Source organism: Phodopus roborovskii, unplaced genomic scaffold (genome assembly GCF_943737965.1).
Source record: "Phodopus roborovskii unplaced genomic scaffold, PHOROB, whole genome shotgun sequence".
NCBI lineage: Eukaryota > Metazoa > Chordata > Mammalia > Rodentia > Cricetidae > Phodopus > Phodopus roborovskii.
Genome location: NW_026126418.1, coordinates 5,414,553 through 5,430,281, shown reverse-complemented (window position 1 = coordinate 5,430,281; position 15,729 = coordinate 5,414,553).

The window sequence follows — 15,729 nt, the reverse complement described above, 5'->3', positions numbered from 1 at the left end:
GTTTCTGGGGTGACACTATTGGGAGACCTTGTGAACCTTTTAAGGATGGGATCAGACCAAGCAGGAAGCCCTAGTGTAATGTACTGGGCACATGTCTCCAAAGGGGATTATAGGACTCCAGCACATCCTCCCCCTCTGTCTTGTGGCTCATGATATGAATGCTTTACTAAGATCCACACTTTGCACCTTCACTAGAGCTCTAAAGCAGTAATTCTACCAGATGATGGTCTCCAAAACCATGGTTCAACTGAACCCTTTTCTTAAGTTAGTTGCTTTGAGCATTTCTGTGTAGTAACTTCTCTTGGGTCACACTATGTGGTTCCAGTTCTACGGAGTCTTCTCCATGTATAGCTGCAGTCCATTTACCCTACTTCATTTCTACCCCCATGACTCTAGGTGAACATTAGCATCTCCTGCTTGGAATTCACAAGTCTCTCCATCATTTCTTCTAATGCTCCTTTACATCCAAGAACTTCAGTGATTGTTTTAAAATGTGTGTCACAGTGTGCCATTTTCTGCTTACAGTGCTTTTGTAGTATCAGGGATATAACAACACATGTTCCTCTCCAAGACCAACAAGCTCATGTTGTGTGATTTTCTTCCTCCCCCTCTAAGTTCCTCTGTATTCTTGCTTTCACTAGCTGCACTCCACCCACGCTGACTTTACTTTTGTTGCTGTTGTTCAAACATTGCAAGTTTGCAGTTTCTTCTGCCTGGAACACTTTCTGGCAGATCCGACATCCACTGTTCCAATACTGCCACCTCCTCAACCAACATGGACCATCATGGATGAAGTAGCTTTCCCACAGTCCAGCCACTCTCCACCAGGGTTTATCCACTTGGGTAACTACATGGAAATTACCTTCTTGTTTTCTTGTAAGTTTTCTCTCAAGTCACACTGTAATGTGTGTTACAAAAATTGATATTTTTCATGGAGTGCATTATGTGTTTATCTCTGAAGCCATTCCCTCATGTGATTTATTAGTTTTTTTTTTTTTTTTGGATGAATTAGAATTAGTACCCACTTTTATTTGTTTGGAAGCCTTATTACTGACTTACTCCCGAAGGCAGTACTAAAGAGAAACACACATTAAGCATCCTGGAGTACAGGTGGTATGATAGCTCAACCCTGGCAACCTGAATTCCAGAATCTCCATGATGGAAGGAGGGAACTAACTCTTGCAAATGTTCACCACAGTGTGTTCACGAGTGCATGCATACACACATGCATGCCTACACACACACACACACACACACACACACACACACACACACACAAACACTGCAATGTTTTGTTGTTGTTGTTGTTGTTGTTTTTAAATCCCAGAGTATTTGCTTATAAAGGAGGACACTTGAATAGGCCAGACATTCCCCTAGAGTCACTAGAAATTGCCTGGGAACTAGCCATATCTACTGGATCAGAACACCCAGGGATGGGCCAGGAAGCTTCTGGCTATTGGCAGAATATAGACCAGTGTGGAAAACCACTGGGAACCAAGATTCCTAGCCAAATAACCTGTCTTTACTTTTGCCCTTGCATCTAAACTTAAGGAAATTAGTTCCAATCATAGAAAAAAATACTTTGCATATAATGATATTTATCTTCTCTTGTTTATAAAAATGAAAAATGTAAAGTATCCTAACTCTCCAAAAGTAGGAGAAATGATTAAGGAAACCATGATGTGGCCACTGGATGGACACTGGAACAAAAGTTGTTGATGTACTTCTGTGTGGAAAGAATCTCATGTTAGAGTGTAAAGTTTGACTAGTATGATAACAGTTAAATGCACAGCTTGCACTGGAGGTAAGGCTCACTCCGGCCTCAGTTATAACATGGGCCAAGGCATTAATTCTCTTTGAGCTTTGATTTTCTTTCTTTTCTTTTAAAGTGAGGCTGTTTGTATCTGGCTTCTGAAGTTATTGTAAGGATTAAGTGAATTCGCACAGCTCAACATCAGGCATACTTATTATGTGCTTCTACTTAAGGGTAAGGAGTAGCAGACTGGCATTAGAATATTAACAGTGACACTTCTAAGTTTGTTAGAGCTGATGCTTTCTTCATTCTTCATGGGGAATGGTTCCATTACCACTATAATTTATTACACATAGTGATAATGAGGTCTCCAGCACTGGAGTGGAGTGCCAGTAGAAAGAAAGGAAACACTGCAAGGAATGTTAAAATAGAAGATAGGAGGTTTGTACAAATTACACCTTCATGGGCACAGCACCTATTTGGTCATTCCTGTATCCAGCCACCATGAGGACGAGCCACAGTTATCACCCTGGAAAGTCTGACTGTGGAGCACATGCTTCTTGCTGGAAAACACATTGCTTCTCCCAAACTGTTCTTATATTTCCTCTCCTGCCACATTATAGTCCAGCCCAGTGTGATGACTTTTAGCACCCTGTGTAACCACTGAGTGAATACTGAATGTGCACTTGCTGTCTCCCCAGAAACTTTGCACAGCCCACACAGGCAGAGGTTTGGTCTGCAGTCTTCTCAGAGATCCACACCATGTAAGGATGTAGGGAGCTGCTAGGACCATCTCACATTCCCTGCCCTCGCTACCCAGTGAAGCTATGCTGAGAATGGGTCCCCATAAGCTCCTGGAGGCTGCAGAGGGATGGGGTTTTCTGCTACACCCTTCCCCAAACACAGCAGCATGATACAACACTTCATAGATGTCATCTAAAATGACTTAAATTCTTGACTGCAGAGTCTCCCACAACTCACACGGTAGTCATCAGCCCCCTTTGGTTTGCTGTTATCACTCTCTTTTAAAGAAATAATAATTTATTTTATTCGATGTATGGAAATATTTTGACCGCATGTTTTTCTGTGTAGCACCTGAGTACCTTGTGCCAGGAGAGGCAAGAAAAGGGTATCTGATCCCCTAGAGCTGTATTTCCGGACAGCTGTCAGCTGTTATGTGGGTGGTGAGAATCAAACCCAGGGTCTCTGGAAGAGCCAATGCTCTTAATGGTTAAGCCATCACTGGCACTCACATCATCTCTTCACATCACATCATATCACATCACGGATCACCAAGGGTAATCCCTGGCTTCTTTTAACTGTGTAATTAATAAAATCTCTCAGTGTGGTGAGTTGTTTCTTTAGTTGTGAAATCACACTAAAAACTTTTTTTTAAAAAGTCATATCTTATTTGTGTATATGTTCGTGTACTCCTGTGTGTGTGTGTGTGTGTGTGTGTGTGTGTGTGTGTGTGGTATGTGTGTATACAAGCAGGTGTGTGTGATGTCTGCGTATGACATGTGTGTAGGTATCTTTGGAGGCCAGAAGAAGATATCAGACCCCTCAAGCTGGAGTGAGAAATAATTATGAGTCTCCCAACGTCCCAGCTGGGAACTTAACCTACATGGTCTGAAGAGAAACAAGTGCTCAACTACTGAGCCATTTCTTGAGCACTGTCTTTTCCCCTTTTGTCAGTAGCATCAGTGGATAAAATAGATCAAGTTTTATTGGTCTCTCATGGGACATATATATCAGTGACCGGCCACAGAACTGGAGCCAATAAAAGAGTAAGGTCTGTGTGGTAGGAAGTTATATGGGACCCAGAAAAAGGAAAAGGGGCCGAACAGATCAATGCTTGAGAATGGGTAATCACATTCAGTGGAGTCCATGACATGCAGTGCATGGAGAAATGAGGTCTGAGCAAATGACTGAGTGGATTCAATAGCCAAAGGGTTGTTTAGCCAGAGGGAAGAGCTGGAGCAATATGCCTGGAATGTTAAGGAAGACCAGCTGAGTGGAATGAGGAAAGGTCAGAACAGTAGAAGCAAGTGTGTGAAGAGAAAGGCAGAGCTTGCAAAGGGCTGTGTGTGTGTGTGTGTGTGTGTGTGTGTGTGTGTGTGTGTGTGTGTGTAAGGCAGGAAGAGATCGATGTGTATTTTCCTTGATCACTCTTCCTTTATTTATGAGACAAGGTCTCTCTCTAAATTCAGAACTCTATTCTGCTAGTCTACCTAGTAGTCATGTTGCCCCAGGGCTCCCTACCCTCTGTGTCCCAGATCACCAGGATTGCAGTCAGACTGCCATGCCCTCTTGACTTTAATGTAGGGACTGAAGACCTGGACTCTGGTCCTCATGTTTACCTAGCAAGCATTTCTGTACTGAGCCACCTCCCCAGCCCCTAGTTTGTGCTTTTGACTGATTTACTTAAAAACAAACAAACGAAAACCCAAAGATATAGGTGGGGAAAAGCACATAAAATAAATATATAGCTCAGTGTAATACTCAGGCAGCACAGTCTTCAAAGCCCTTCCACATCAATAGTTAAAAATTCCAGATTCCCTAGAGGTCTGCCCATAGGCTATGTCCTATCAGCTCTCTCTCTCCCTGTCCACAGGAGATGTCAGGCAATTGTTTCCTTGTTTTCTGAATGCCCTTGATATGTCTTGTAACCCTCTTTTAGCCCACAGTCCCCTTCCTTCCCTTCCCTTTCTTTTCTTACAATTTATCACTTGCCGTATTTTATTATGTGTCGCATGGCTCTAAAGAGAAAAGTAACATGACCACCTGTCAGACTCTGAAAAGAGCCTGGTGAATACATGTTGAGGTTGTATAAGGACAAAATAAATGCAAAGACAGCCCTTGGTGACACTGCTGAAGTTCATGGTTTAGACTAGGGAGTGAAGGTGTAAGGAACAAGAGGCAGTCAAAATCAGGTTACATTTCAAAAATATCTAAGCCAGGAAGGTTTCCTTACATATCGCACATTCAGTGTAAAAGGAAAAATGAAGTCAATAATGCCTCCATGCAGATGGGGTGGCCTAGGCCCATGATCTCAGTACTTGGGAAACTGAGGCAGGAGAAAAGCAAGTTCAAAGCCAGCCTGAGCTACAAAGTACAAAAGAATACATGGTGAGTCTGACTTTTTAATTGCTTTAAGTTCAACATACAAACCACGCAACTTATCTAACTGTAAGGTTACACTTCAGAATTGTGCAGCCATCACCACAGCCAAACATCCTCATGGAGGAGACACTTTCAGAACACACCCACCCAACCTTCCTGTTTCCGGAACCTGGTGGCCATGATGTCCACTATGGATTTGCCTGTTTGGGGATATTTCCCATAGTTCTTTGTGACTTTCACACAGCATGTTTCAAGCTCATTCAAGGGGCAGCACTTATTGCTGCTCCTTTCCTCCATATTGTATTCCGTTTTCCAGATCTGCCATGTCAGCTAATGGATAATGGGCTCCTTCCGCTTCGGAGTATGGATGACACTGATGTGAATGTTTGCATGTAAACTTTTGTACATTGTTTTCAGTTCTCTTGGGACTGTATCTGAGACTGTCCTGTTGTATCCTTGGAAACTATCTGTCATTGTGATTATAGCAGTACTAGTGGTGAATGACATTTCATTATAGTTTTTATTCTAATCTATTCAATGTTTAGTGACTTTGAATCTTTTACCTGCTTAATAGTCATTTAATGCTACTCAAAACCATTGTCCCCCACCCATTTTGTTTTTAAGATAGTGTCTTGCTATGATGCCTGAACATTTTTTCCATGATATTTTCATGATATGTTATTGTATTTCTATGTTCATTTTGATCTCAGTAGAGCATGAGGGCCTTTTTTCTTAAGTTAGCAATGGGCAGCTAGCTAGTGTATGGTCAGTGTATGTAGACCAGAATGCCAAGTGATGGCAACAGGGAATAAAATACAACTCTTGATTCCAAAATGTATGTGATCTAATTAGGGAAAGGAGAGAACCCCTAATTTAAAAAAAAATAGAAAGACTATATTTGAGCATTACAATAGATTATATTGTTTTATAGATTGGACACTATAATCAAAGATTTGCATTGAAACAGAAACTGGGAATTTAATTAGCTATAAAGAACAGGTGTGACGTACGCAAGTCCTCTGGGCACTCTACATGAAAGCTTCATGGTGAGAGAGAACCAGGCATGTTTCCAATAGGAAGAAACATATCTTGAAGCATGAAGTCCTCTACTAGGAAACGATGGGAAATGAGAATTAATGGGATCAGCATAAAGGATGCAAGAGCTCAAATGTCCCATTAAATGGATCTTTCTCTCATAATGCAAAAGGGTGACTTTTCCCTAGTCAATTGTTTGGAGATGTCAGTGTTGTCATTTCTCTGTTGCCATTTCTTACTCTGGTTACTCACCTTATGAAGGTTGAGTTTCAGGAATACACACACACACACACACACACACACACACACACACACACACACACACACGCATCCCTTGTCAGACTATGATTTGCAAACACTGTTTGTATACTTGCTTGGTAGTATCCTTTAACACATAGACTTGTTTAACTTCGACAAAATTCAATTTTGTTTATGATTTCTTTTACTGTTAGTGCTTTTGTTGTTATTTCTCAAAAAAAAAAAAAAACCACAATGGATATAATTTAAAACATTCAAATGAAATGAAGAAATTAGAGGAAATTTTAATACCTTTGACATAAGAGATAAACACCAGTAGATAATGTGACCATTTGTACAGAAAATCCTAAAGCATTTATTTTACAAAGATAATAGGATTAATAGATGAGTTCAACAAGACTTTAAAGTAGGTCAATGCATAAAATCAATGGGGATGGCTTAGAGGTAAGCACACTTGCTGCTCTTACCTAGGTTCCTTTCCCAGAACTCACAGAAGTTGGTTCATATCTGCCTGTAACTCTTGCTCCAGGGGATCTGACCCCCTCTTCTGAACTCTGTGACCACCTGCACTCACATGCACATATCCACTCAGAGACACAAATATACATAATTTTAAAAATTAATTTTAGTTTTTCTATGTTAGGAAAGAAACGAAAATTAAAACGAATAGACAATACTATTTGTAATAACATTTTAAAAAGTGGAACTGCATTGAACAAGATATGTATAAAACTTACATGCTGCAAATCTTAAAACACTTTAGAATTTAATACTAAATAAAAACAGAGTCTACTAAGTTCAGCACTCGGAAGGCTTGTTATTACTATGATACTGATTCTGTCTTTTTTGATTTATAGGTTTGGTACAATCCTAGTGAGACTACACAGAATAACAATCAAATTCTGAAGTTTACAGTGAATAATAAAAGACCTATAATGGCTACAACAAAAATTTAAAAATAAGAACCCAGAGGGTTCGTATTACCTGAGTGAGTACTGCATTATTCTATAAGGGTGTAGGAATTAGAGCTGGTGGTAAAGATGCTTGCCACCATGCCTGATGATCTGGGTTTGATATCATGCAACCACATATTAGAAGGAGAGAACTAATTCACACAAGTTGTCCTTTGACTTTCACACACACACATATTAAATATGTTTGAGTTATAAAGATGACAGAAAAGACAGCTGAGTTGTTGTTTTGAGACCAGGTAAGGTTAATCTTAAACTTTCTATCATAGCCAAGGATGACTTTGAACTCTTGATCCTCCTGCCTACCCTTCTCAATATTGAAATGACAGATCCATGCCACCATGCCTTGCTGTGTGTTCATGACATAAAGATAGACAAATGGAAAATAGAACATAAGGCCAGACATAAGTTTTTATTTCTTTTCTGGCATAGAAAAAAATGATTTTTTAATTGTATATTTTTTAATTTACGAAAATTGATTTTGAAAAAAGATACCAAAGTAATCCGAGGGAAAAGAACTTTCATCACATGGGGCAGTAACTGTTGAATATCCACTTAGAAAAGCATTGACCCCCTCATTCACCTTATACCATGTTTAAACAATTAAACTTAGGAGGGATTATAGACGTTAGTATCAGATTTAAAACCACACAAGTTCCAAAGTAAAAATACTTTTTGTGATGTTGAATCATGCAAAAACCTTTTATTGTTATACAATCCCTGCAAGGTTTTGTGTATTTCATTTTTTATTTCTGTACTTTTTATTTTATTCATAATCACCCAATAGGATGCAGCCCAAATACTTATTATAGTGCCCATACTTAGATGCAGTTCAGCAATACAAAAGGAACAAGCCAGCAATGCATGAATCCATTTATATGACAAAAAAACACAGTGATAGATATCAATTATGTGATCACTTGGGGAAGAGTGAGAAGAAGACTAAGTTGGAGATCCCAAAGGAACTCTTTGAGGTGGTAGGGTATGCTTCCAGTTTAATTATCATGATTGCTACAAAACAATGCATTTTCCAAACTCTATGGAGATGTATGCTTTAGAAGATGAATCTTGTTTATACACCATACTTTATTTACACTAAGCAAACAGTAAGCAAATGATTATAGTCATCAAAAATAGACAATGTCCTTGAAAGTGAGAGCAAGGAAGTGCACATGGCTGGTGGGGAGGTTTGGTTAAATTGGAGGAGGTATTAGTGTTACCATTTGTTTTGCAAAATTCTCTGATGATAGAAGCAGGGGCAATAAATTTGTTGTTGACAGGAACCATGCAGTGCTGAGAGAAAAAAGATCATTAGAACAGTATCCCCAACACAGTGGGAAAGGTTGGAACCTAGAGTGGGAGCTCTGGCAGGGCATAGATAATCCTTCAGTTGTAGCTGGGAGAAGGCATGGCATGCAGGTCAAAATGCTGATAGCTGTGGAATCTGGGGACTCTTTTCCCATTCTTTCCATTTTCTCCATGAAGAAGAAAGCAAAGACATCAGGTGAGAGAGATGCTTTATTCTTAAATGGCTACTCGACATATTCCTGACTACTTCCTGCAGTTTCCATGAGACTAAACCTTGCACATGGTTGAGTCACCAAGGGACACTTCAAGAGCAATCAGGACACCAGCAAAAAGGACTACACAATGTCTCTCTGTTCAAGCTCTGCTCCTGCACTGTGTCTCCACCAGGGCTTACAGGGTTCTATCTGACCCAAATTTTCCTGGTTTTCATACCTCATATACTGCCTTCTTCCCCCTGGATGGCTACACTAATCCTTCATTTCTGTCAACTCGCCACAAAGCTGTCTAGCTCATAGGACTTTCTTGGGCCATTTCCCTGGACTGTTCTTTCTTCTATTTTCCAAAGGCTTGCCTCATCTCATCTTTAGAGCACCTGCATAGCTTACACCTCCTAGCCCAATTGTCAGGCTTCCCATAAACACCTAATCTGCATATGTCCTCCATAACATTTTGAAACCCTGCCTGCTACTGGACAGGGCAGTCATATATACAAAAGATATCCGTATCTACATATGGAATCCTGACAGCATGGCAGCATTCTCAGGAAATCAGTTTTTATCTATAATAAGCAATCCAGGAAGCCAGCCTACTAAAAGTTAAACTTGCAGGAAGGTAGATTTTGATCGCCAGTGACAATGTAGGAGGCCAAGCAACAACTTTCATGGCAATTGCCCCTATATTGCTAGCACTTGATTAATAATGGAAAGTTTCCCTGATTTTTGTCCCTGAGGAACAATCAGACAAAATCAAATATTGTTCCCTAATGAATCCCACAGGTGCTTAACTCTAATATCTCAGCTAATTTAGTTCATCAATTCCAGTAGCTTCCAATCAGAAATGCTTGATGCTGTATCCTTTTTCCAATTTGAATTTCCTACCCTTCCAGACTTACAAAACATAATAGTGGCTGATAGTCCTGCCTTGGGTCTCCCTGGCAAGTTCAAAGCAAGTGGCTTCTGCTTCTCATGTGGCTGGATGTTTATTTCTTTCTGTAAGAATGAATCATGTTTTGCTTGTAATTGTATCATCAAATAGGGATGCCTACAAACATACTAAACACTCTATAAACACTTGTAGAATGAATGAATGAATGAATGATAATGAAAGAAGAAAGGAATGAATGTTAAAAAATCATTAGTTGTACAGCAAATCCTTTTGCACCCTGGCTTCACATTCATTCTTCACTATCAACTCTGCAAGCACACTTTTCTCAACTAACCCCTTGCCAGTGCTCATCATACTTTCCCTGTATAACACAGCTAAGGTCCTTTCTTCTGATGAAACTAGTTTTCACCTGCTCTAACTCTCACCCACTTTCCCCTCTCTAGTGTGTGCATCACATTCCACCTCATTATTGTGTTCATCACATTCCACCTCATTTTGTGTTTACTTTCTTGCCCTTCACTAATTTCTACATTTCTGGGTTGACAGCTGACTTTTATGGGCCATTCATGTTATTCAACACCTGCTACAATAGTTGACTGTCACCACAACCCCCAAGGATATATCTTACAGATGAGGAAACTATGAAACAGAGGCATGGAGAATAATTCTTGCCCAAAGTAATGAATTCACAAGAGCTAGAGCAGAGGTCTGGATTCAGTTCTGCCTGACGTACATGAAATGTAATCAAAGTTGTGTACACTTCATGACACTTAACCTAATTTCCAATGCTGCACCAATGAAACCATTTGTTTCGTGAACAAAGAGAGAAGGAAATGGATTCTTTGCAAGAGACATGGTGACTAAATGAGTTAAATTGCCTACCCCAAATGCTAACCTGAGTCTGCTTTGAAAGTAGGGTGAATATTTTTTGTCTTCTGGGGTACTTCCTATGCCCCATTTTCCATTGTTTCTTTGATCTGCTTTTAGGCTAGTTCCTGAGCTGAAATCAAACCATAGCTGGGGAGTATACACTGAAAAAAGTCAGTGGTTCTTTCCTTACCTATACATATTCACCAATATATACCTGCCCAAGCATTATTTAACAGTGTCTTACTGGAAACTGACCCCAGGGCCTTTTGTGTGCTAGGCAAGTGCTCTACCACCAAATTATACCACTAGTCTTCATTTGCCCTTTTCAGGTGTGGTACTGTGTGTTAAGGAGATGTCAACACCAATCACACACATGGCATGGCATTTCCCTAGAATTTGTAAATAAAGAACCATGAAATGCCAACCCAATGAAGACATGGGCCTGCATACCTGTGTTTCTTCAGATTAAACTAGAATTAAGCAGTTTCATGTAACATATATATATATTTTCCAAATGTATCCTGGGTAGACCAAAGCTGGACAATCTTTTGACTTCCTAAACATGAGATGTATTAACACAAGGTTGTATTACTAGTTACTAACCAAGGCAGGCAGGTAGGCATCATTAGAAGCAAACTCTTAAAATGTCCTTTCACCGCCCCCCCCACTGTGAAACTATTTAGAGAAAAGAATTCCCAGACTTTACTATCAGTCATCTTTATGATACAATCTGAGCATGCTCAAATGTGTTCCCATCTCCATGTTAATCTTTTTGAATAAGACCTTATGACCTTGAGCTAGGAATGCCCCCAGATATGTCCACCATCAACACTTCCTGGGCGGGGACCTTAAATTGAGTATGTTCATCAATATGCTCCTTTACCAAGTGTATTCAGAACATGCCTGCCCCCAAAGTGTTTTCCTATATGAATAAGTATAGCACCCCCCACCACCACCCATAAAATCCCCTTGGTTTACTTTTTCACCAATGTGTTGCTTTGGAAATAGCTCTTTTGTTCTTATGTACTACAGATAAAAACAAAACAAAAACAAACAAACAAAAAAAACCCTTTCTCTACTCTTTTAAAGGTAAATATTTCTCTACTCTTTTATTTCTGGCACATGATTAATTTCAGGATTTTTTTCAGATTTTTATTCACAAATATTTACGTGTGGTTATGAGATCTGAAAAAGTATCAAAAAACCATCTGAAATCTCTGAGAAGGAGAAGTTGCATGAAGGATACCAGTGTAGTCTTCACTGAAGAACACTTCTTGGAAGAGGTGTAGGTAGCATCATGTCTGTCCTAGAAGCATGGAAAATTATCATGTGTGATAATTGTAATCCCATTAACTATTGCAATGGAGTCTAAACTACCAAAGCAACAGGCACAGGAACCCCCAGGGTCACAGTCTGACAGCACACTCCTCCCTTCAGTGCTATTATGTCAACAAGACTTGCTTCATGACATGTTCCAAAAGAGGTAAGCGGTTGTATCATTTAATTCCTGAGCATTGTACCCCAGAATGACGATAACCACTTAAAACATGAATATATAACAACATAGCATGAGCATGTACAAACTTCAACTAGCAATGAAGAAATTCAGAACTCTGGAGACATTAAATTTTAATTTTCCTTTAGCATATTATTATTATTATTATTAATTTTATTTACTCTTATAGTATTTTTTTTTGAGTGCACACAACAATTTGTTTTTAAAATCAGGAAAATTTCATTCCACTTAGGCTGGGGCTATTGATCCCAGGCCTTCAAGGCCTGGCTGACAGGAAGATGTCTATGCCCTGCTCGGCACCTTGTGGCACCAGGCAGGTGGATCCCATTATGATGAGCAAGTATGTGTTGGAGAACTGGGAGAGAAAGAGAAGCAGAACAGTTTGTGTGCTGTGGAGAGAGGAAGGAAGGAAGAAATGGAGGCGGTAAGGAGTAGGCTGATGTTGGAGACTTGCTTGCCACCTGGGGCCATGGTGAAGATGATGAGGTTTAAGATGACGAGGGAAATCCACTTGCCCTCCGGGGCCATGGTGACATCCAGGTAGGGCTGCTGCTAAGGGCCGTGCCTGGGTCTGTGGTCCTACAGTAGTCAGGGTCTGAGCTGACCTTTGTGGCTTCTGTTGCAACCTAAGGCATGGTGGTTGCCTATGGATCTGATCACCATGTTGGTACCCAGAGGCTATGCTGCTGCTGGAGCCATACAGACCTGAGTGGCACATACTACTACCTGGTGCCATGGTGACATCTGTGCCAGGGCTGCAGCTGAGGGGATGTCTTGATTCCTGGCTCTACTACAGCCAGAGGTGTACTGATGTCTGGGGCTCCTGTTACCATCATACGCCCCAGGTTTTGGACCATGTTGGTGTACGAGGGCCACACTGCTGTGGGAGCTCAGGCCAATCTGAGTGGGCTGCACTGATAACTGAAGCAATGGTGACATCCAAACTTACCTGCTGCTGAGGACCATGTCTGGGTCCATGGTCCAACTACAACTGGGGTCTGTGCTGACGTTTGTGGCTCATATCACTTCAAGGAGTCAAAGGAACCATTAGAGATGAAATCAGAAGGCCCTAATGAGCCAACCTCACCCTTCGCTAGCCCAGAGAAACCTGGATTTGCCTCCTGCTGGACATTGCAGCAAAAGAGCTGGCCCTGACCCTCAACATAGGCAAGGGTAAAGCAACCCTGAGGACATGAGAATAGGGGAGCTGACGCCACCCCCTCACCTGAAGCAGGTGGCCCCAGTGGCTAGGACTAACCAACTCAGCTAACACTGAGGCCCACACTGCAACTTAGGTTTGGCCCACACTAACATCTACACCATCTAGGACCTGCTGGAGCCCGTGAAGGGACTGGGCTTGTGGAACAATACCCGAAGAATCGCCGTGACTTGTGGCAACCAAGGGATATCCCAGAGGGGTTCCGGTGAGGATCCAGTGGTGAAGGTGTGCCAGAAACCAGAGGCCTTGAACCAGACCAGTGACTAGTAGCAGTGAACATTTTCTGGTAAAGCTGATTGGACAATGGGGTACACTGTATGACACACGAGGCTCCCAATGCCACTAGGACAAATGAAGAGGTGTTGAAGAGGCAGGGAAGGAGATGCCAAGAGATATTTGTTTTGTTTGTTTGCTTGTTTTGCTTTGTTTTGGTTTGATTTTCTTTTGTGGAGGGTTGCTGCAGGGGTGAGGAGAGGATGTGGGGGGACTAGAAGGTGGGTAGAATCGGGCTGCATGATATGTAGTTCCCTCAAGAATCAATAAAGAAGTGAAAAATAAATAAATAACTACAATGTTATCTTACCAAAAAAAATCATGAAAATTTGCTTACAATATTAAAATACATTGTCACAAAAGGACAAATTCTCTCTAAGAGTAACTTCTGAAGAAATAGTCTCTTTTTCAAAAGGATTTTAAAGTTCATAGATTTAAAGTGTGTTTTTGCACTCAATACCTGGCCAGCAATGCCCAGCTGAAGCTATTGTTGGAAACTTGACAGTATTTCCTATTAAAACAGTGTGGAAAGTTGCCACTTATATCCGGAAAATGCTCTCACTGGGTTTGGCAGTACAGATCAATATCTCCAGGTGTCTGTGGGTTTCTATGTGTGGTTACAGGTTTCTCTCTTGCTACTGGGAAGAGGTGGGGACGAAAGGTCGGAAGGACCTTAAAAAAAAAAAGTAAAAGAAGAAGAAAGAGAATGGGGAAAGGGTAAAAGGAAAGAAGGAGATGAAGGAAGGATATTTTAAAAGCAAGTGTGCCCCCACCCTAATCTAGATGATGTAGAAAAGGCCAAATAGAGGGTCGGGGAAACATCATTGGGAAGGACTTCTGGTATATATCTGTCCTAAAGTCCAAAAGATTTGTCTTGCTGCTGTTAGATACCAAAAGTTGTGTTAGCAAGGGAGAATTTTAGCCCATCCCCTGGAGTGAAAGCTACTAATAACAAAAGGCGATTTTTGAAAGCATCTATTATCCTTTTTTTAAGACTTGTGGGAAAATATCCATTCCAAATATTTTATTTGTAAAAAAGTAAGGAGAAAGAAAGCCCAAAGAAGTTGTATTTGGAGTCATACAACTGATTTTCATCAAACTGTCTCTGGCACCACGCTTCTGTGCAAATCACTTTTTACCACACAATACTATCTACCGTCCTCAACCTAGTGTCTCTGACATCACAGATGTAATCATATCCAGCAATGACTGGTTTAGTAACAACAGCCCTCTGTATTTTATTTCTGTGGGAAAGAGATCCCAATGGAAAACTGATTGTGATAACCTACATATGGCAGCACTGATGTACCCTAGAGTGTGAATCACGAGGTACTTAATGCCATCTAGAATGAGTTCACTCAATCCAGTGTTGATCCTGACTATTGATTAAAAAGTCATTTAAAATTCAAATTTCAGACTTATTATCATCATAAACAGATTCAATCCTGATGTTTAGGGTTTGGGGAAAGGAGTCAATGTTTTGTTTCACATGTGATTGAGAGTTAAGGAGGGGAGAGTTTTGTTTTCTTTGGCAGAAATTAAGAGATGATGCCTATCTCTGGAGTCCAATGGCAAGAGCTTGAGTTGTTGTCTCATCTGAGGAAAACCTGGTGGTTCTAGTGCTTTTAATTTGACTTTTGCTGAGATTAACACTGACACAATTCTATACTGGCCAAACTAGGGCAAGAAGTGCTAGGAAGGAAGAGAGTAAAGTGGTGTGTGTGTGTGTGTGTGTGTGTGTGTGTGTGTGTGTGTATATACAGATATATATATATATATATATATCTGTATATATATATATATATATATATATATATATATATATATATATATATGGGGGGGTTGTACATGCATATGTGAGTAGTAATAGGAGTTGGGTATGGTGGCTTTAGATTTTTCCCCATTTTTCCATGATGCCTTTTCTCTTGGGTATCACGGTACATTGCCAATCAGGTTTGGCAAATTTTCCTTTATTCTTTTGGTGCAATGAAAACAGGAAAAAAAAATCATTTCCTGTTGGTTTGGCTCTGAAAACATGAACAGTCCTGGTAGAAACCCAGTGTATTTCTTGGAATCATGGGCACCAAGGTACTTAGTGAACATCTTTGCTGTACCATGTGGCTACTGATTAGGTTTGGCAGTGAGGAAGAAGAACTTGATGGAATAAGCTTGGCTATTGGTTAGTTTCATACATCTTGGTAATATGAGACCGAGTGCTTCTTTGATCTAAGAAGTGTGTTAGATTTCCTAAAATTTGCTAGATTTCTACTTGTTTGAACACAAAGGTAATCCTAGAATG